Here is a 22,334-nt window from a genome sequence, read left to right on the forward strand (position 1 = left end):
ATCTCAGAATCCATTCTCTGGTAGATTTCATTCAAATCGAAAAGCTGGAGATGTCGAGTTGCTGCTTGTAGCAGTTATCCAATTTCATTGAAAGTTGTTTTCGTTTTTCAATTAGATGGCTTGAGATAATTTGTAAATCCAATTTGTGTTATTGAGTCAATCCAAGACTAGATACAAACAAATTGCAATTACTAAATTGTGGACTTAAACTTATAATTAGGGTTAACATTTCAGAAGGTGTTACTGATAGTTCCATATGTCATTGTCACTAAATACTCAAGGAAAGCTTTACAACCTATCCACCAGGTTCATAGAAACCTGTATCAACTACCTTACTTACATTTTGTTCAAGGTTAGTAGAACCTTGTCAACAACACAGGGTAGTGAATGAGTAAATTTGACCTACATTAATTTTGTAATAACAATCAATCAATCAATCAATCAATCAATCAATCAATCAATCAATCAAGCAATCAAATTTCTACAAAGAAATGTTCTGTTCAGTAGTGCTGATTATGACAAGAAATTGATATGATTTTACCATTTCGACTTAGTCTTAGTCTGTCCATAGCTTTGAATCCTCCTAGAATTAAGGATTCAAAGCCAGGGTAGCCTCTAGACTAATGATTCAAAGCCAGGGTAGCCTCTAGACTAATGATTCAAAGCCAGGGTAGCCTCTAGACTAAGGATTCAAAGCCAGGGTAGCCTCTAGACTAAGGATTCAAAGCCAGGGTAGCCTCTAGACTAATGATTCAAAGCCAGGGTGGCCTATAGACTAAGGATTCAAAGCCAGGGTGGCCTATAGACTAAGGATTCAAAGCCAAGGTAGCCTCTAGACTAATGATTCAAAGCCAGGGTAGCCTCTAGACTAAGGATTCAAAGCCAGGGTAGCCTCTAGACTAACGATTCAAAGCCAAGGTAGCCTCTAGACTAAGGATTCAAAGCCAAGGTAGCCTCTAGACTAACGATTCAAAGCCAAGGTAGCCTCTAGACTAACGATTCAAAGCCAAGGTAGCCTCTAGACTAAGGATTCAAAGCCAGGGTAGCCTCTAGACTAATGATTCAAAGCCAGGGTAGCCTCTAGACTAAGGATTCAAAGCCAAGGTAGCCTCTAGACTAAGGATTCAAAGCCAAGGTAGCCTCTAGACTAATGATTCAAAGCCAGGGTAGCCTCTAGACTAATGATTCAAAGCCAGGGTAGCCTCTAGACTAATGATTCAAAGCCAGGGTAGCCTCTAGACTAAGGATTCAAAGCCAAGGTAGCCTCTAGACTAACGATTCAAAGCCAAGGTAGCCTCTAGACTAAGGATTCAAAGCCAGGGTAGCCTCTAGACTAATGATTCAAAGCCAGGGTAGCCTCTAGACTAAGGATTCAAAGCCAAGGTAGCCTCTAGACTAAGGATTCAAAGCCAAGGTAGCCTCTAGACTAACGATTCAAAGCCAAGGTAGCCTCTAGACTAAGGATTCAAAGCCAGGGTAGCCTCTAGACTAATGATTCAAAGCCAGGGTAGCCTCTAGACTAAGGATTCAAAGCCAAGGTAGCCTCTAGACTAATGATTCAAAGCCAGGGTAGCCTCTAGACTAATGATTCAAAGCCAGGGTAGCCTCTAGACTAATGATTCAAAGCCAGGGTAGCCTCTAGACTAAGGATTCAAAGCCAAGGTAGCCTCTAGACTAAGGATTCAAAGCCAAGGTAGCCTCTAGACTAACGATTCAAAGCCAAGGTAGCCTCTAGACTAATGATTCAAAGCCAAGGTAGCCTCTAGACTAATGATTCAAAGCCAGGGTAGCCTCTAGACTAAGGATTCAAAGCCAGGGTAGCCTCTAGACTAATGATTCAAAGCCAGGGTAGCCTCTAGACTAAGGATTCAAAGCCAGGGTGGCCTCTAGACTAAGGATTCAAAGCCAGGGTGGCCTATAGACTAAGGATTCAAAGCCAAGGTAGCCTCTAGACTAAGGATTCAAAGCCAGGGTGGCCTCTAGACTAAGGATTCAAAGCCAAGGTAGCCTCTAGACTAACGATTCAAAGCCAGGGTGGCCTATAGACTAAGGATTCAAAGCCAGGGTGGCCTCTAGACTATAAAAATATGTATAGACAGTAGTGATGTTCCCATCAATTGATAACTAGTTTGCCAACATGTCCATGTATACTCATATCTGTTACTGTGAGTGTATGCATTATTGCACTGACATTGATGTGTACCTTGTTTCCACTGGAGGAAGAAGCTTAAATTGCAGAGAAAGCATATGGCACATGTATTCATTACAGTGAATTTCATATGATCTGGCTATTTAGACCATAGTTGGAGAAATATACGCATATAGTGATTGATATTGACTGAAGCTTTAGATACCATTGATATTGTATATTTATATTTGTTGCAATCTTGTTTTGACTATTATGACAAATTTTACTCCCATGGCACTTTGAAAATTTGAACGTGTATTTTTGGTAGCATAATATAACTACATGTAGTAATATTTTCATTTTAACATGTGTTAGAAATGACCCTGAAATGAACTAACTAAACCAACCAAAACCAAACAAATCACTTGGATAAATTCAATAACATGTACATCATTACGTGGCATGTACACATGTACATGTTGATGTAGAGTAGTGGTTGCAATGCATCATCTAAAAGTTAAACATTATACTCTGGGCTGGCTTGTGAAAATGTTGGACTGAAGATCTTCATTTGAGCATTTAAATTTCTGGGTTCTACTGTAAAAAGCACCGTGGTAGGAGTTAGTGGTAATGTCTGGGTAGCAATGGTTGGTAGTACAGCCATTTGAGATGTTCTAGCCAACTTTTTTCCTTCTTTATTTGTACATTTTGAGATGAGGCAAACTAGGATGTATGCGTATGAGTCATAGAATGCCTATATTGGGTGGGATTCCCAAAATTTGAGAAGAGAGGAGTGTGGTAAGACAAAGGGGCAATGTTGTTAGTTGGTTGGTTGGTGAACACTGGCCTTGGTGGCATGGTCAGACACTCTTTACATGTACATGTATAAATCATCATACAGTACAATGTAGTGTTTGGTAGGTCTTGGGTTCAAGTCCCAGCCTATACCTATAGCCTAGTAAAATTTTCTCCTTCTCTGCTATGCACACTATAGTCTATGGGCTAGATTTCTTATGTTGTATAACTGACAGGAGCTATTATACATTGGTTGATCAACATTCCGTGCTAATGGTTACACTACATCATATGTCTTAGATTGAGTTTAACAACATAAAATTTCTTCTCAAATGTAATTTATAAACAAATACACACCTCACTAATATGTTCTTATCAAACACAAAAATAGCTGCATTAAAAAAATGCCAATGTCACATATTTTAATTTAGGGCAGAATTTCATACCTTTTGTTGGGTAATATCAAATTTCAGCCACTGCACTGGTCTCTGTAATATTTCTTCACAGGGGTATAATAATGTCACACACCCCAGTGAAGGTAAGAGCCAAGAGGCTAATTTTGCTCAGTAGGAACTACTACACTCTCTCCTTCTCTTATTTTACCAAGAATTTGTTGTTTAAATACGCATTCTCATTTGTTGACTGACTCACAATATCCTGTTACTCAAAACATCCACTTCACCAGTATATTGAAATACATGTATACCTTTCATTTGTTACTCCTAATATTTAGCCAATAATACAGTCAATTAAATGCAGATGTAAACAAACATGTAATAGGCTTGAAGGGTAAAGATTATCCAAATGGTTTACTTTGAATCAGATTTTAATACAATTTATGTGTGAGAAACAGTAGTTGAGTTCCTATACGACACAGTACGATAACTACAATCACATACACTGTATAGGGAAAGTCCTTATTCTAGCACACAAATCTGTGCCCCCCCCCCCCCCCTAACAAATGGGCGAAGGGTAAACAACACATGTCATTCGTAATCCATCACAAATTGACAAGCAGTTACAATTATTTAGTTTCTTTAGACAATTGCTCATTAACCGAACTCCACTTCTCTAGTCTGAAACTAAAATCATGTTGGGAGGCGATAACTGTCATCATGCTTCTATGAACACAGTTGGGGGTAGCACAGATTTCTGTGCTGTAATAAGGACTTTTCCTATATGTGAGTGAAGATGATGGTAGATGGTAATTGTAATGTGTCATATAGGAACTAGGTTAGAGATACAGATGCTATGGTCAGGGAATTAAAGTATGCTCCTTACAGCTCAACAGATAAGCAAGCACTAATGAGAGAACCTGGGATTGAACCCTTGGCCTTTAAAGCTTCCTCATGAAATTCTCATGAAATTTAAGACTATATAGTCATGAAAATGCCTGTTTAACAGTTCATTTTATGATGATAGCTCAGGCAACCATTCATCTAAATAAAAGCATGAAGTTTATAAATATTGTGAAACGTTAAAGTTGCTTCATCAAAATAGTTTTACTTATTTTTTCTGTTCCGATAAAATTATAGAAAAATATTGTTTACCAAGACTTCCTGTGTGACCAGTTTTCTCATACATGTTACATTTGTATGTTACCTTCCTGTGTGACCAGTTTTCTCATACATGTTACATTTGTATGTTACCTTCCTGTGTGATGTCTTCTTATAGCCTTCCTGTGTGACTTAATTGTTGTTGGAAACAGAACCCAATCAAAACAACTGACTCACAGTTCTCTTTTCAACAAACATTCAATTCCTTGAGAGTAAAGTATTCCACCATACAAATGTACTTAAATGCCAACATAGTTACACTCTGTGGTGTCTATTTCAACTTTGATTAGCAGCCAGTAACTTTCTCAGCAAAAATGACAAGTAGCTATAATCTGTCTCAACATATACATGTAGTGCAAAAGACAAGAAGTAAGGATATCCATATCTTTATGAAAATCAGAAGTGCAATCATCATTCTTTAGAATGTTGTATAAACATATGATGTAATTGCTGTGAAAATGTTTTACACTTGTCAGCATTCAGAGTTTGGTAGCTTGGTATACTACTCTCTCACGAGACTGAAAAGCACCAAAGTGTCTTGTAACTGTGATATGGTCCAAGGCTAACAATGTGGTAGTTGGGAATCACAAACTGCTGACTGTTTGATCAATTAATTAATTAACTGATTGACCCATTGATTGATTGATTGATTGGTTGGTTGGTTGATTGAACCGGGAAATTTCCAGGATAGAAATATTAGGTGAGGAACTACTACTACTGTAGTCTTGCTGCTAGACGGGCTTTCCTTCGATACTATAAGCAAACGAAGTTCGCAGTGAGGGCTGGCCCGAACTTGGATGTTCCATCCTCGATAGTGATGTTCGGTCGTGTGTCGTATTTTATCAGAAGAACATCCGAGGTCAAGCAGATAGACTACTACTAATGTAGCCCAGAGACTAAGCTATTTTGCTTGACATACTTTTCCATATGGTAAACGAAATTGTTAAGCCAGCTAGCTTGGGCTAACTAAAGGAAGGACCAACCTTGTATTCTGTGTGTAATTCCAGTAGCCGAGTCTAGTTTGTGTATGTCTGTCCCATTAGGGATGATTAATGAACTTGACTAGCCATGCTTGTTTACCGCTTGTGTCAATTTCCGCCCAGTTGTCAACACCTAATTAGTATCTGTCATGCACATGCACAGGTAATAAAACCCACCCAAGGTACAATGTATGTCTAACACAGAGTGCAAAGGACAATAACCTCAATTAATTAACTCGATTATATACATGTAACAAAATGTAAGCTTTGCCCAGACTTCTGACCTTACTGCCTGACCTTCCACCTATTGTCACAACAGTTCACATCTAATTTCAATGTCTGTCTGAAATGTTCCTTTGCTGTAGGCATGCATTCCTGTGAGGCACACTTAACTCAACAGGCTAACCACAATAATGATCCCAAACACCTTGAAGTGTAGCTGTTAATACAAATCTTTATACACGTTTTTATAATAGCAAGTTTCAAGATCACTGGACTCAACAACTTCAAGTGTAAATATACAAACTCATAGGCATACAAATGTACTTTTCTTGAGAAATTGCTATGGATGATGCATTCTAATCTAAGGCTTTGGGTTCTAGCTTAGATAATTTTGTGTCTATTATATAGTATAAGATGAAACATGTTTATAATGTTATAGCCACTGTACTGGGTCAAATCTTTTTTAAAGGCAACATTTCAATCCCAAGGCAACCTATTACAGATTCTGGACCAAGTTTCTTTTTTATAGCTATGCCAAAACTGATTTTGCCACCCTTTTAAAACTTACACTAGGTTACTTAACTACAGTACATGTACATAGTATGACATACATGTGTCTTGTCATTCAGCCCCCACTGGCATAGTTCCTAAAACGTGACAGGGGTTGGGCGATGTATGAGGGCACACTATCACAGCTTACCATATTAGTGGCACTTTCAATAAAGAACCCTTCAATTTACAGCCATCCTTCAATTACAGCCATAGGGGAAATCCAGTTTTCAACAATCATTTGTTTTCTACAACTCACACTGTGCAAAGCACATTAGACAACATCGTTCTTTAAGATTATAACTTCAGGTAAAGCCATCAATAAACCAATTTCATTGATTAGTAGTACTATTACTTAATAGAATGTGTTAATGTGATTCAGAACTCTTCCTTTGAATGATGAAGTGGTGAGGAGAAAGAGGAGGTCATACTCATGGGGGGGGGGGGGGTTTGAAGAGAAACAGAACAATAACTATTGGTAAGTTTTAAAGGAATCACGATCTTCCATAGACAAGATAGTGGTGATTATCGACTTGAGAATTTGACAGACAGCTTAGGGGGATGGCCATGAACGCCTAATGAACAGCTTTCCCTATTTGCAATAACTACTTTCTCTTTTACATCTGAAATAAATGCATGAACAGTGTTGTACATGGTCAGGCAATCACTCAAGGATGAAGGGCTTGAGACAGCTTAACAACACAACACAACATTGCATTTCATTTTGCCAAATAGTCAATTTAGTCCAGGGACAGCCACACAGCTAGTCTTTGTTAACCTGGGTAATGTTCAATTACTACATCATCAGCACATTGAATTTCACTTTTGAGGAATCAATTGTGTGATGACAACAACCTGTCAAGGTGATACCACATTCTCTGTGCTCAAATCAAGTCGTGTGAAATGAGCTGTGGCCATCTTTGTGTATCAAAGATACCTACACCGTAGATAAATGGAGGGGAAAATTGACACAGGAACGCTATGTCCTAGCATCTTTTCAAACATATTCAATGTCACCTGAAATCACTTAAGTGGAAGAAGCTGACAGATGTATATCTAGAAGTGTACAGACAAGAGAACCATTATACATGTACAAGATAAGAATAATTAATATACTAATATACATTAACAAATTCGGAATTTCAATCTCCGTGGACACTAATTTTTCTCCGTCCTATTTGCGTACATTATCTTTTTTTGTAAATCGAGGAGAAACGCAATTGCTGGGACTTGGAAGAGACAACATTTTGCAGTTACCAAATGTGGGGAAACAAGTTAAACAGATTTAAAAGCCAAGTTCTCCTCCACGATCTATGGTTCTATAACAGTAGGTACACAGTATGAAAAACAGTTATTTGGCAGACCTATAGAAAAAGTTGGTCCTAAGTAACCATTTTTGCTATACTGATAAAATTACATTAATATGAGAACCTGGTATTGAATCCCTCCCCTTTAAAATTTGCAAACATATGGATGACACTTGTGTCATCTTTTTTTAAACTGTGGTTTCAGTTATCACTTTTTCATGTCTACTGGGAGGGTAAGTGATCTCTTATCATATTTTCATGTCTACTGGCAGAAATATAAGTGATCTCAATTAATTTTTTTTTTGCATGTCTACCAACAGAATGTGATGCCGTTCTACCACTGAGTAGAGCAACCTTTGCAAAGCCAATAAACTGTGACTCATAATATCCTGCCTACTGACAGGCTTACATCACTATCTATCTTCAAGAGATACAAGTGAATCAGAGTTAATTTCTGTTCCTGTAATTGAAAGAGATGGAGCATGTTTAGTTCTAATTAGATTTTAAATAATCGGGAAGCAGTTGTGTATCGGTATCTTTTGTGTACACTATGTGTTCAAGTATAGACCCCCTTGCAGCACTAGATTGGTTCTTGCATGTGATGTTGAAACATGCTGTGGTACAATGACAAGGCAGCCAAGTGGAAACGTTTACATTTACAATTCGGGAGGAAAAATAGAAATTCTTGGTGTGGCAAACCAGACAGATTCTCTCAGGATGTCTGAATTAGTCACATGAGGCAGAAGAACATCATGATAGCTCCTGTAATTGGATTGGGAAGCGATCAAGCTGATTAAAATCCGATGTACTGTACCCTTCACGATTTCTTTTTGGCTGTTACGTTTACTGTCAGTAAATGTAACAGCCAAAAAGAAATCAGATTTTAATCAGATTAGGAAGAGATGTATATGCAAATAGCTTTTTGAAGTATAGAAAAGTCTTATGACTAATATAACTTATAAGAAGTGATGTACATGTACAATAATGTAGTATATATAAGAATTATTCTTGGTAGAGAATTGTTTTTAGTAACCTTATATAAGGTTGCAATGTGTACAGTGTACATGTACCACAAAACAAGAGTGGGTTGCCAGTAATGGTTTTCAGACAGATTGGCCCTGAAGAGTCCTGTGTATACATCTACCACTGGATATCCCATGGAGTCAGTCAGTAATAACATTATAATCTTTGAGAATCAGCTGAAGACTGTAAAATCGCTAACTTTGCTAGTGGTGAAAATATCCAGGTTTACAGTACCTACTGGTTTATAGATCAAAAAGGTAGTAATGAAAACACAACATAAACTCGATTGACAAAAGTTCAAACCTCAACAAAACTGTAGTACAAGTTGTTAATAAGTTGCCAAAGTATACTCCTAGTCTAGTCCCTATATGTTATCGCGGCAATTTACATCTCCAATTAGAGACCACGTTGGCATCCAGACTAGATTACTCCTATCACTGGCTAAATACAGATTGTTCTTGATTAATCAATTCAATGTATATAACATTCAATACAATACATTATCAATACTTTTACTTTCAAGCACAGACATGAAAAGAGTCAGTCTTGAAAATAATGATGGTAGGTAAACTCATGGGCCGTATACAAAGTTATGGTTGGTAACACAGGCATTCCATGTAAGTTTAGGTCTAGCGCATTTTGTTATTTTTAGTAGTACAAAATAGAACACTGAGAAATATGCCTAGTGTAACAGCTACATGTACTCTGTTCCCTTTCACAGTTGTGAAGTTAAACAGCTGGAACATGTAGAAACAGTCAGCTTTTCAGACTGCAAAGCTGTCTCTATACCCAATGGAACATTTCAAATCACGTAATGACAGCTGGTGTCTAGCTGGTCCAAGTTGGGATTTACTTTGTACATTTGTAGATGGTAATCTCTGACATCAGTTGCACTTGACTCCAGCTGTACTTGACTGGACTACAGAGTAATGTCACTGAGACTTCAAATCATCAACTTCTTAATACATGTATGATCACTCAATAGACTTTAAAATTTACGTTCTCAGGGCAACTCGTCCGAGCATATAGCTAACAGACTAATAATACCCGGGTAATAATGCAACTTACTAGCATTGACTTAAAGTAATGTAACTTTCAAATGTGAAGTTCACTTTACAGATTCCAAAGTACATTCCAACATTCCGATGTAATATTACTAATCTTTTATACTCATCCAAATAAATTTGGACGTTTGTTGAATCGTTGAAACAAAGCAGTGCCCTGCTGCTGGTGTGCTGTTGAAGCAGAGAAAAACCAGACTTCCTAGGAAAACCTGTGTTGTTCACCGGGGTCAAACTGAGCATCACCCTTCTTACATATAGATCTGGTTAATGTACTTTCTAACACTGCAATGGGTCTGGCACTGTGGTTCCCAATCCTTGCCCAATGCAATATATAATTTCTACCTACTTCCACTATAGCAAGTTGGGTGGAATGACAACAAAAAACAACTAATGATACAAACCTAACTCAGCTTTAACTGCAAATCTGTATCACACACTTTTAAAATCATGAAGACTCTCCTGTGTCGGCTATATGTATGACTTACACGTTGATTACCCAATGCTGTACGTATGGTTTGAATAATGGCCAGAGTACAAATCTTTAGCTGTTTAGAAAACACAGACGCAGATGGAAGGCATTATCCAAATTTCATTCTGTGTGAATTTTAACAGGTTTAGACAAAATCCACAGTTTGAACTGAAACGCCCTCCAGTGAATCATAAACACAGTGGGAGGCCATCCATATGAAAATAACATAAATCAAAACTTATTATAAATATCAAGTTAAACCCAAAATGTTCATGACTTGGTATTCCTGAGGTATCCAGGTATTGTTTTATGAAGATACAATCAAGGAGGATGGACTAGAAGTCTTGATTTGGATAACAGATGTGGAGGTGATTTTAGTCTACGATGTGGACCGGAATGCCCTTGAGAGTCACTCAGTTGTATCTTATAGAGTCTGAACTTTGCAAATCACAAGTCAAAGCACATACATAGTACATAAACCTGTTTACTACATCATGTGTGAATGTAACACAGATGAAAATAATCACAGATATAAATCTATTCATGGCCCTTTTCTGTACATAGAAGTCCTCAAGTCAAGTATGTGTACAACATGGAAAAGTCTATCAAATACACTCCACATTCAGGGCATAACTGCATATTGTTCCATTTTCGAGATGTCATATAATCTGATATGAACTCCATCTTAATAAGCATAGAGTTTCATTCATATTAAACTGAGATATGGAATGCGATGAAAAAAATGTACGACAGAAAACCCAATGTAGCAATAATTAATACCGTACCTGTTCACCCTAGTATACTTTTGTTTTAGAATAGTCCCATTATTTTTTTTTGTCAGGGACACATACACAGTCTATTCTGGGGGTGAAGGATCAAAGTTTGTACATGAATTCCTGGGAGGGGGACTGAGGACATAGCATTTGTATACCAGCTGCGGGTCTCAATACTGACAATGGCAGGCAGGAAATGGATCTATGTTATGTAGAGAAAGAAGTTACTTGGGAGGTATTCAGACCAATTCGAGCGGGGACGTCTTAACATGGTCAGAATGGGAGTGAAGGACCAATGCACAATAGTTGGGATCCTATTGACTGGAGGAGTGGCATTTACCTGACTTGTCTTGAAAGTTCTCACACAATTCCCAATAGTTCTTTTCAGTATAAGATATCTGTGGCATTTTGAAAACAAACATCCAGTATTTTGAAACTCACAAGGCCCATTCTGTCTGTCAGTCTGAGACTTGATGGTTGGCCAACTTGTTGTTATTCACTGTTAGTATTCTGACACACTTGCTCAATTCAAAGTATTGCACACTGTGTGATATACTGTACATGTATATCACTGTAGCCGTAAGGGCATTTGTGCATGGATCGTTTGGAAATCTGTCGGATGTGAGGAACGGTAGATAACATCCCGATCTCTAGGCATACGGTCTTTGATAAATTCTGAAATGACCCAAAGGAGCCAAAGTCAGGTATACATGTAAACACCAATATTGCACTACATGTACAACATTTTTTTTATGAATGTCAAGTGAATATTTCCTATTATATAATAGGATACATATATGTACATTGATTTTTCTGATCATGAATTTCATTTGGTTTGGAGGTTGCCAAAGTATAAGAGTAATTTGCAAAAGTTGCCATTTTGATGAGGTACCACAGCTGAGGGCAATGTGTTCTACATTGTAGGATCTGTCCTGCAAACATCCCGGATGTTCAATCTGCAACCATTGCAAGATTAGATATTGCTTGGTGTTTTGTTTTTTTCCGTTTTTTTTAGCAATGTTTTTATTCATCTCATTGGTCATAATATTTACCTCCTAATTCTATAGTCTCTCACAATCATATTCAAATTAGAATTTTCAATTTCACATGCAGAAGGCTACGATTCTCTGGTCAGATTTTTTGTTGTTAGCAACGTGTGTTTACTGTAAAATTTAACACAATTTAATTTAACTTTGAAGCTTATTAAATCATTTGTCTCTCAATTTTCAGGGTTTTTAACTTTGAATAGATAATAATATGAAAGATTACGAAGTTATGCTTCATAAAATTTGAAAGGAGTCTCGAGTATTCAAGTTCAATGGTTTGGCAATCTGGAATGTATGTCTGAGTGTCAGTGGGCGAGGCTCAAGTCATAGCTGTCTCCTTCCCTAAAGTCACACAGAAGAGTCAAATCCCAGCTAAAGTATATTTGAGAAATGTTATATTCTTCACAATTCCTACTGTCAGGAGGAGTATTTTTTTCAACTGTTGCTACTGTAGGCAAAGTGAATCTGTGTTTGCATTATTGTAAAGTGGCCTGTACGTGGTTGTACAATAGTGCATTAGCCAGGCTATCAGACAGCCAAGAGGCTTTACAATACCAGGCTATCAGACTGCCAATACTCCTTGAGTGATTTCTAACTAAGTCTGGATACGGTATGCATTCACATAATGTGTACACTACAACTCAAACATGATACGCCAGTACTGCAAAATGCAATGGCAAACACTTTGACCCAATTCAAGGCTGACCAGCTATAAAGGGTGATCACTTTATCTTTCTGCTTCTGTTTGTAGTGCATGTGGTGATACACTTATGTGTGCTACCCTGGACATCCAGACATACAGAAGGTGACACATAGTAGCTCCTTCCAAACATGCCATCATATATTTGTGCCAAAACAACCCCAAGTTTCAAAGATAACTCAAAAAGAACAGTAACACACCATAACTTGTAGCTGAAATAAATTATATTTCCCAGGAGATTGTCTGACTGCACTCAACAGAAACTGTTGTAAGATTGACTCTATAGTAAGACTCAGAGATTAAGATATCACTTGCCAGCTGATAGCAGCTGTGGTCTACTTTGTGAACATTTCAAATATCTTCACTTGGTTCCAGTGTAAGGTTTTGGAAGTCAGTAACTTGGTGGCAAAAAAGCTCTCATCCAAAGACAGAAAGTGTCTAGAGCTAGAGTATGGTGGTCTCAGGCTTGTAACAGAATGAAAAGCTCTGATTAAATTTCCATATATAGTATCATCATTTGGTGGGGAACCTGAGTTGGTGGAATTGAGCTTGTCTTTAATTTAGCAGCTGAGCTGGATGGCATAGTTACTTAAATCCTGATAGCTAGGAACTTTGTTTATTGCCTAATCAATATTCAAATTTCTTAACTTTGATACATTAAAAAACTGTCACTTTTCCTGAGTCCGAAAACCAGAATAAGCAGATGCATCTTTCTATGAATTAGTTGCTTCAAATTTAGCTGTGAACATACACCTTTATTACATTCCAATTCTGGAAATAAGGTGTATCAGATGTTTAACTGGAATTTAAACATGTGATACACCTGACCATCACTCAATTTTCAGGTTGCAAGATGCATTGCGTGGGAGGACATCAATTATGTTACATTTAGTCTTGTTTTGTCTTTTAATATGTCTGAAATAACATTTTCATCAGGAAATGTTGGAAAGACATGTTAACCTCTTTAATTATGAGTGATTTTATAGAAGAAAGACTTAACGCCATCACTGACAGAGAGGGATTTTACGGGTGAACCCTGGGTACAGTCAGGTGACATCTCCTTGAGTAGCACGTGCAAACCCCTCAGCGCGTACATAATACATGGTATTGTATGGAAAGATGCACAATGCATCTAAAAACTGCTAACAGGTCTATGGAAATAAGACGCATGTATGAATTGGAATCTGACCATCACACACAAAACCATGGCAAAGGTCAATGACAAGATCATAGCTCTATTATACTTGAACTATTAATATCCACAATATCAAGAGAACACATACAATGTACTTTACATCTGTTTTCACTTGTACCACCAAGGTATGGCAATGAAATGAAGCTAAAGTACTGTCTAAGTGAAGTTTTTAAACTCTCGTCTTTATTGATGCTACAATGACAAAGAATTTCAACGATCTCAACTATAATCACATGTACACTATCTACTAATGACTTTGTGATTGATTAATTGGTTAGGAAAGGGTTTTCTTTCAAATTAGATTTTTAGAATCACCACATGTATGGGAATTTGTATTTTAGAATTACCACAACAGTTTGTATTTTAGAATCACCACATGTATGAATGTTGGATTTAGAATCACCACATGAATATGATTTATATATTAGAATTAAACACATTTATAGAGGTTTGTATTCTAGAATTACCACATGTATGGGGATTTGTATTTTAGATTAGTATTTTTGAGTTGCCATATGTACATGTATGAGGGCGAGAATAACCATACATATGAATATTAAATGGGGTTCAAATTACCACATGTACGATATTTTTGAGTCACCATGTTTAGGGGTTTGTGTTTGTTTTCAGAATCCCCATATGTGTGGGTGTTTGTATTTTTAGAATCACCACATGTATGGAGTTTCTATTTTAGAATCCCCATATATCAGTGGTTTGTATTTTTTAGTAACCACACGTATTAAGATTTGCATTTTTAAAATCACCAGGGGGGGGGGGGGGGGTATTTTTAGAGTCATCCTGAATAGTCCAGCCTTGTCAAGTTTTTTTTCAAAATCAGGGGTTTGTGTTTTCAACTTCTTTAGTTCAGCCTTGCCCATTCACTACAGTAAGTGTTAAAATCAACATGACAGAAAGGCAGATAAAGTGGCTGCTTTTCAGAAGGGTCACTCTTAAACTTTTAAGGACTTACCTCGGAAACCGTGTTGAATGGCGAAGTACTTGGCCAGGGGTGGTATTACAATGCATCCAGAGATAAACTAAAACACTGGTTAATGGCTGTTAGCAGGAGTGCTAGGTGTCTGACTTGTTTTCAATGCTGTCTGTATACTATGCAACAATTGCAAACAATTTCAAGGTGATACTTGCTCTATTTCTGGACACAATTTACATAAAAGATACCAACACCACTATCTGGAAAAAAACAACACCAGAGAAAACAAATTGGATTAGTTGAGTACTGATGAATGCAGGAGTATAGACAAATTGAATGAACCATAGTGGAGAACAAAGTGGACGAAGTCTGAACAATTCGCACTGACATGGCTTCATTAGCTCATGACTACTCTATATACCTCAAAAGTTTTGTAGTCCGTACAAACACATACAAGAACTTACAATACTCAAAGGTGTACTTGAAAATAAAAACACTGAAGGATTTTAGTTCCAACCCCCATCACCTCAAGCTCAATAAACCCAATATTCTTGATGAATGTGGCCTCTGTGTTCTGAATGGCACATTGCATGACCCAATTCACAGGATTGGCTTACCAATGTATCGTTGAATACCTGTCCAAAATAGACTCAAGAAAGGCAGTGCCACCTCCAAGACTAGGTGTGAAATAACAAAGACAGTTCAACAATATATCTACTGGCTAAGAAAACAGATTTAACTGCAGTGGTGACCAAAACAGCAACTAACGTTTGCTCTTTATATTGCAAACTTACAATCTCTTGTGGGTCTCAAGAGAAATTAATCGATGGGAACCACTACTTGTGTACTGGAATTCAAAAGTTACCATGGTTGCACACACAAGAAATATGACACTTCAGTGGGCCTGAGAATAAATCTTCAAAGTTTGAGAACTTCACTTATGAGGCTATCACCCCTCACCATGATACTGTTCCCCCCCTTTAGTAGTTACTTCCAAATGTGGAACAGGCCAAATCTGAAAGTTTGGATAGGCTAGATTCTAGGTACTGCTGCCTTGCTATTATTCAATGAGGGGTGAAATTTTACAGACAAGTTAATGCAATGGAATGCTTAAATTGAAGTACGGATTGTTCATGATGAAGAAGTTTAAAGCTCATTTTCAAAGCCTGCAGTATATGTTTATTTTGCATTCTATTCAGTGCAACCATTCTCACACTCTGTTCAAATAGAAACACTACCCAGACACTAAAAACAATAACTTATTTGAAAAATGTGACTGGTATTTCAAAAATGAAATGAAATGTCTTCAGTTGTTCTACATGCACTTGGTTGGTGCAGAGAGTAAAAAAAAGTTTGGAAGTTTTTGGCTTTAAGTTTAACAGGTAAAACACAACTTGAGTACAGAAAAATTAGAATACTGAACAATGAAAATATACTTATGTACTTTTGCACATGCGTGGCAATGACGTAAGTACAAAATGTTTGCCCCAGTCTAAAACACAGGTAAGTATAACATATATATCAATAACTACGATATTGTCATGATTTTAGATCACAAACGTGCCAATCTTTGGCCAAAATACCAATAGCCATTGCTTTACAGAGCGGGAATAGTCATGAAACTATACCAAACGAGATAACGATCTCATGCTATGACACAATATTTGGCATTTTGTTGACTGTTCCCTCTAAGGCTCACGTTCAGGCACACACATGAGGAAAAATTCACTCAAGGCCAAAAATATCAAACATGCTAGATATTTGGCTCATAGCCACAAATGACCAAATTCTCATAAAAAGTTGCCTGCACACATGAGGAATTGGCACGAGGAAATTGCGACAAGTTAAATTTTGTTCAGCTGATTCCTCTAGTGTGTGCCTGGTTTAAAGGTCCTATCTACAAGTAACACGCTGCCATTTTCAAATGAAGACGCAACAATTTTATTACGTTTGCACCTACCATCTACATAGAGATAGACAAAAATGCACATGAGAATGCTACAATTTGAAAATGCTGCCAAAAGTGGATTGTTTCTGTTTTCATTCAAAAACACAATACACTGTCAGAAATGGAATGATATGAAAATGGCCAAAAAAGCAACGATTCGAAAAATGCTCAAATTTAACTTCAGGAATGACTTTGTACTCTACATTTTTATGTTACAAATGTGCAACAGCATAGTTTTTGAATTGTTCTGTCTTCTGTCCTTCCATGTAAAAACTCAACAACATTTTTCAGTCTATCACATAACCACATAAAAATGCATTAAAATGAACGATTCTATCATTGATTTTCAGCATTTTTATTTGGAAACACTGCCATATAAATGCAGCCAAAGCTTTTCAACGATTGAAGTAGCAAGTCAGTGTGCTTCTGGGGGTCAAATTCAAAGATAATATTTACAAGCAAATCTTTGACAGTTTGACACTTTAGTCAAGATCTGCTACAAAAGTTTCATGACATCAAGTTTAGATTCATGTATTCAAGAGTCTATTGAATGAACAACATATGTTACAAGTGAATTCACAGACTAAACAAACCAAGAAAAACTGGAAATCTTTATTAAGTGCAATGACAAACAGATTGAAGCTTCCAAGATGTTAAACAGTTTACTAAATTCATTGAAGGACACATCCTTGTCTGGCTGGGAAATCTATCAATCTATCCAGCAGGACCAGGGTATTTTATGATGCAGAACGCCAAGTAGACATACATATGTATAGACAGTAATTACAGGGATGAGTACTCTATTTCCTGAAAGAAACCAACTTTGTGGCGATAATTTGTTCTACTCACGTCATACTGAATAACAATATATTGTACCTATAAATTAGCGAGTGTACAATCTGTAGCAGAATTTCTTTTGCCAATTACAGGAACACTGAGGGAGTGTGAGGGTACATGTAAGTGACAAAGAGATAACATGAGTGAGTGAGGGAGTGATGGGTGAGTTAAAGATGGAGGGAGGGAGGAAGGAATGAGTAGTCTAGAGGCTATCTGTGACTTTGAATCTCTTCTTACCTTGAGATATAAAGTCACACATAGTTTCTAGACTAGTGAGTGAGTGAGTGAGTGAGTGAGTGAGTGAGTAAGTGAGTGAGTGAGTGAGTGAGTGAGTGAGTGAGTGAGTGAGTGAGTGAGTGAGCAAGTGGGAGACAAAGAAACATTGAGAGAAATAGAAAGACACTGACTTAGGGAACATCCAAGACACAGATAAAAAGAGAGAAAATGTGTGTGAGCAAGTGTGTGTGTGTGCGTGCACGTGCGTGCGTGTGCCTGTGTGCCTTAAACACATGTAGTATATCTGTCATGGCTATCACTAAATGTTAGAAGATGGTGATTTTACTGTAATTTCTAACAGTTTCGTGGCATCCGACTTGACTACCAAATTCATATACCATCAGCCTAGTCTTAACTAGAATAGCAACTTTACACATCAGAGAATTTCTAGAATTTTCAAAACACATTTATATCTATTTTCTTTCTTCCCCAAGTTTCTTTTTAGTTTAGTTCATTTGTACACCTCTTTTATGTAATTAGAGACCATGATGGCATCCAGACTAGTTTCTTTCCCAACACTGCCAACTTGTGACTACATGATTAGATGATTATATAATATGTCATTCTAATAAAAAAGTACATGTCTACAGGTTCACAACATATGTTCACATCATCATCATCGTCGTCATCATCATCATCATCATCATCATCATCATCATCATCATCATCATCATCATCATCATGTACTCTATGGGTTATAAATTAGGACTGTATGTCTATCACAAAAAAACTGACCAATCACATTCTTTGTATAAAAGTGTCATTAGAGACCAATCATGTAATGTTAATCATATGATCGTGTCTTTCATCAAATCTGGAATGAACCAGGTCTGTGATCTACTACATTCTGTATATTAATTATACATGAAATAGATTAGAATTTACAGGTCAATCATTGTTCTAGTCATTTCCATTCACAGTTTCAACCTGTTTTAATATACAAGTCCAATATTTGCTGTGTTGTGTAATGAAAGGGGAGTCTGAACTAACACAGCCAGTCTACAAATAAATGGTGTACATGTATCAAATTACTGTCTGTCCATGTGTACTACATGCAATGGCACTACATCTTAATTTAAACTGAGAAACTATCAAATGCATCCACCACCACCACCACCACCACCACAATCAGCAGTATTCATAAACAAAACATACTTGATGGATTTTAAATTGTATCCCATGCATCTCACAACTTCTAGAGTAACGACTTTGACTATACTGTGAGTGGATGTGTAAATGGTAATGATACTGTATAGGAACTAGACTAGTGAGTGGAGGTGTAACTGTAAATGGTAATGATACTTGTATAGGAACTTAGACTAGTGAGTGGAGGTGTAAATGGTAACGATACTGTATAGGAACTATACTGTGAGTGGATGTGTAAATGGTAATGATACTGTATAGGAACTATACTGTGAGTGGACATGTAAATGGTAATGATACTGTACAGGAACTATAGTTGTTTACTTTCCATGTTTGTCAGGTTCTGTTCATCCACAGTCTGATGTCAGCAGTTGTAGTTGTCATTTGAGTGAGGTACATTGTACTTATGTGTACTTTTGTCTGACACTATATATATACAATATATTATTACAAACCTTTTGAAACGATAAACATCTTACATTTCAAAACATCTCTGTTTCCGTAATGATACAAGTTTTTATGAGTTTGACAATTTAAACTTTCACAAAGGAAGTGATAAAAAATGTTGCCCTGAAAAGAATATGTTTATTTGGGTGATAAACTAACTGGTGGGCTAGTGTAACATCCCTTTACATCCCTTTCGTTATCATCATTCGAATATCTAGTATCTGTACATCACTCAGGAAATTTCACAAATATAAAATATATTTTAGTAATCGAAACAAATTTATTTGAATTACATGTATAAAATTTATTGAAATAACATTTAATTTTAAGTATAAATCGTTAAAAATTGCGCTTTGATGCAGAAATATCAAACAGTGTTTGCATAATTGTAGTTTGGACTTGTCCTACCAATATCAGTTCAAGTGTTGACTTTTTACGACTTTTAATATGAACAGCCTTTACATAACATTATTGAAGACAATATAGAGACATTTTTGTACCATTTTGTGTCATTCTGACAAATCTTTCATGTACATGTAGATTTTGATGATGACACACCCTTTTTTTCTTTTCTTTGTTCTCGCAGCTTGCGCTTCGATGAATCATTGCGCCGCCATGAATTATTTCGGTTTCAGGAAAATTTCTGCGTTGTGTTTGAGAATGTTTAGCAGGGCTATCCATATGATACACTGCTGCATATTTGTTGAAAAGAATAAATTTGAACACAAAAAAAGAAATTTCTTTTGGAATAGAGTATCTTCCATCATTCAAAACATCGTGGTACATTTTTGTAATTACAGGGAACAGTATCAATAAACCTTGACCTAGTCGAAACCTTTTATAGCGATCTTCTGGTCCCTTTCATTGATGTATTCCTATAACTTGACTGCAATCATTAAAATATTAACTTTTAAAAAATAACCTTTTAATGTTTCACAGGTATTTCGTTCATACATCTTTGACAAATATCATGGTATGTAGTTGTAAATTTCTACTACCAAAGGTCAAGTCTATATAATGCTATCCATGGCAATCATAAGTCTATACTCACCAAGTGAAGTACGTCCACTGACCATGTGAAATTAACAATACATAGACACATACGGATCAAAGTTAGTCCACTACTGCCAGTGACAGCGAGTACGTGTATAACTCCTTGAAGAACACACGTTGAGTGGTCTTAAATTCAGGTATGCAGACTGCATCTGTTGGTGCGGAGCTTTTATTGGCTGTAGATGTATTGTATGTGAATGCTGAGACTGTTTGTGCCCATGGGCTTTCCAGACACCAGGGGGCAACTAGCTCCGCCCCCTTTTGGCACCTATCCAGTGTACTCACTTTGACTGTAGACACATCTGTTAGCAAGACTGCCTCAGGGAAAAATAGTCAAAATCCCTCCCCAATGATACGATTTGTGGAAGCACTACATTGTGCATGATTGGTGAAACGACCATGAATCTCTCATAGTAAGATTAAATTCGTGACTGGATCAATAAGTCTGTACAACCAGTTAACAGGCTAAAACAATGGAAAACAATTCTCCAAGGTTTTTCCACTCCTACCTTGTTTGTATAACATTTTCATTATAATCCCCTGTTATTGACATGTTTACAGTTATCTAATTGGTGTTCCTCTGGACTCTATTTTCTTCCCTATCCTTTGTTTTCAACTAATAGCTTTCAATTGGAATTAAGTTGGACTAGGTACACACAGACTGTACTGACAAAAAATCATCCATGTTTTTCTCATGATGATATCTCAGTTACCTAGCTACAAAGAGATCACGGACACTAGACATTGATACTTGGCTATTCTATGATTATTTTAAACTCTGTTTGAGTTCAGATCTTTACATTACACACCATTGTATTGATGGCATTCCCATTTTTTGCTCTAAGCCTATATATCCCGATAAAGGAATCTGAAGAGTTGCAGGCAAAATTCTATTTCAGGTTTTCGACCTAATGAAGTAGCCTTCAGCTACTTGCATTGATACCATTGACTTTTCACTGCACAACAATATAACACTTTAGAACTTGTATAAGAAATAGACTTATAATGGGAACTGAAAAACAACTACTGGACGTTTACTTGCAAGCATTACAGATCATTTTAATAGCCAATTAAAAAAATGTATATGCTATTAAAGGTACATGTAGTTTGTGACTGCAGCCCTAATTCTCAATTCATGTGTACAAAGTGCAAATACATAAATTTGTACATGATACATTTACTTGCAAGCAGTTTACATTGTAAATTAATGCACAGATAACTAACACATGTGTTAGTTATCTGTGATTAATGCCATTTTAAGTCAATACTAAAAAGTCATTCTATAAAGACCCAGTTACAGGAGGCAATGCATGAAGCAATTTGTCACATGCGATGAGGCTAGCAACTATGACAGAGAAAGTTGCAGAAAATTCAACATGTCGGATTCCTTGCGACGCACCTAGCGACATCGCAAGGACCTGCGATTATATTCGTACACGAGGCAATTCGTCGCATCCGACAAATTGCTTAGTGCATTGCTCATTGAGTTGCCTTGTGTAACTGGGCCTTTAAATTTATAATGTAATCAGTCCTAGGGTACATTGTAGCTGAGTGCTAAATTGCAACTTTTAAACTATTTCTTTTCTAGATATTCATCACAAATAAAAGGCATGTATTGCAGTTAATCCTCTTTCTACTGGGGGTACATGTATTTGTTTTGTACGCAAAAAACAAGAAAAAAAAAAAAAAAGAGAATTAATTTTTCTAGATAACAAACAATTTAAGAGAAATTCACACATATTAATTTAAATATATTAATAATATGCGAATTAAATGACAAACGTATTGACATCATCATTGATTAATATTCATTGGTCTCTGATTTTGCACCGTATCTCAAAACATGATTTTGGGTATCGTGTAGTATTACCTTACTGTAATTTATAATGCAT

At 36.7% G+C, this 22,334-nt stretch overlaps 1 protein-coding gene across 1 annotated transcript in view; it reads right to left on the reverse strand.

Annotated features, from left to right (window-relative positions):
• LOC144445134 (extracellular sulfatase Sulf-1-like) overlaps positions 1-14,861 on the reverse strand; it is a 53,655-nt gene extending 38,794 nt beyond the window's left edge. The window contains exon 1 of the mRNA XM_078134692.1: positions 14,778-14,861. The gene's annotated coding sequence lies outside the window, so the exon portion shown is untranslated. The remainder of the gene's footprint in view (positions 1-14,777) is intronic.
• Positions 14,862-22,334: the final 7,473 nt, after the last annotated feature.

The sequence above is a fragment of the Glandiceps talaboti genome, chromosome 13, assembly GCF_964340395.1.
Source record: "Glandiceps talaboti chromosome 13, keGlaTala1.1, whole genome shotgun sequence".
In the NCBI taxonomy this organism is placed as follows: Eukaryota; Metazoa; Hemichordata; class Enteropneusta; family Spengelidae; genus Glandiceps; species Glandiceps talaboti.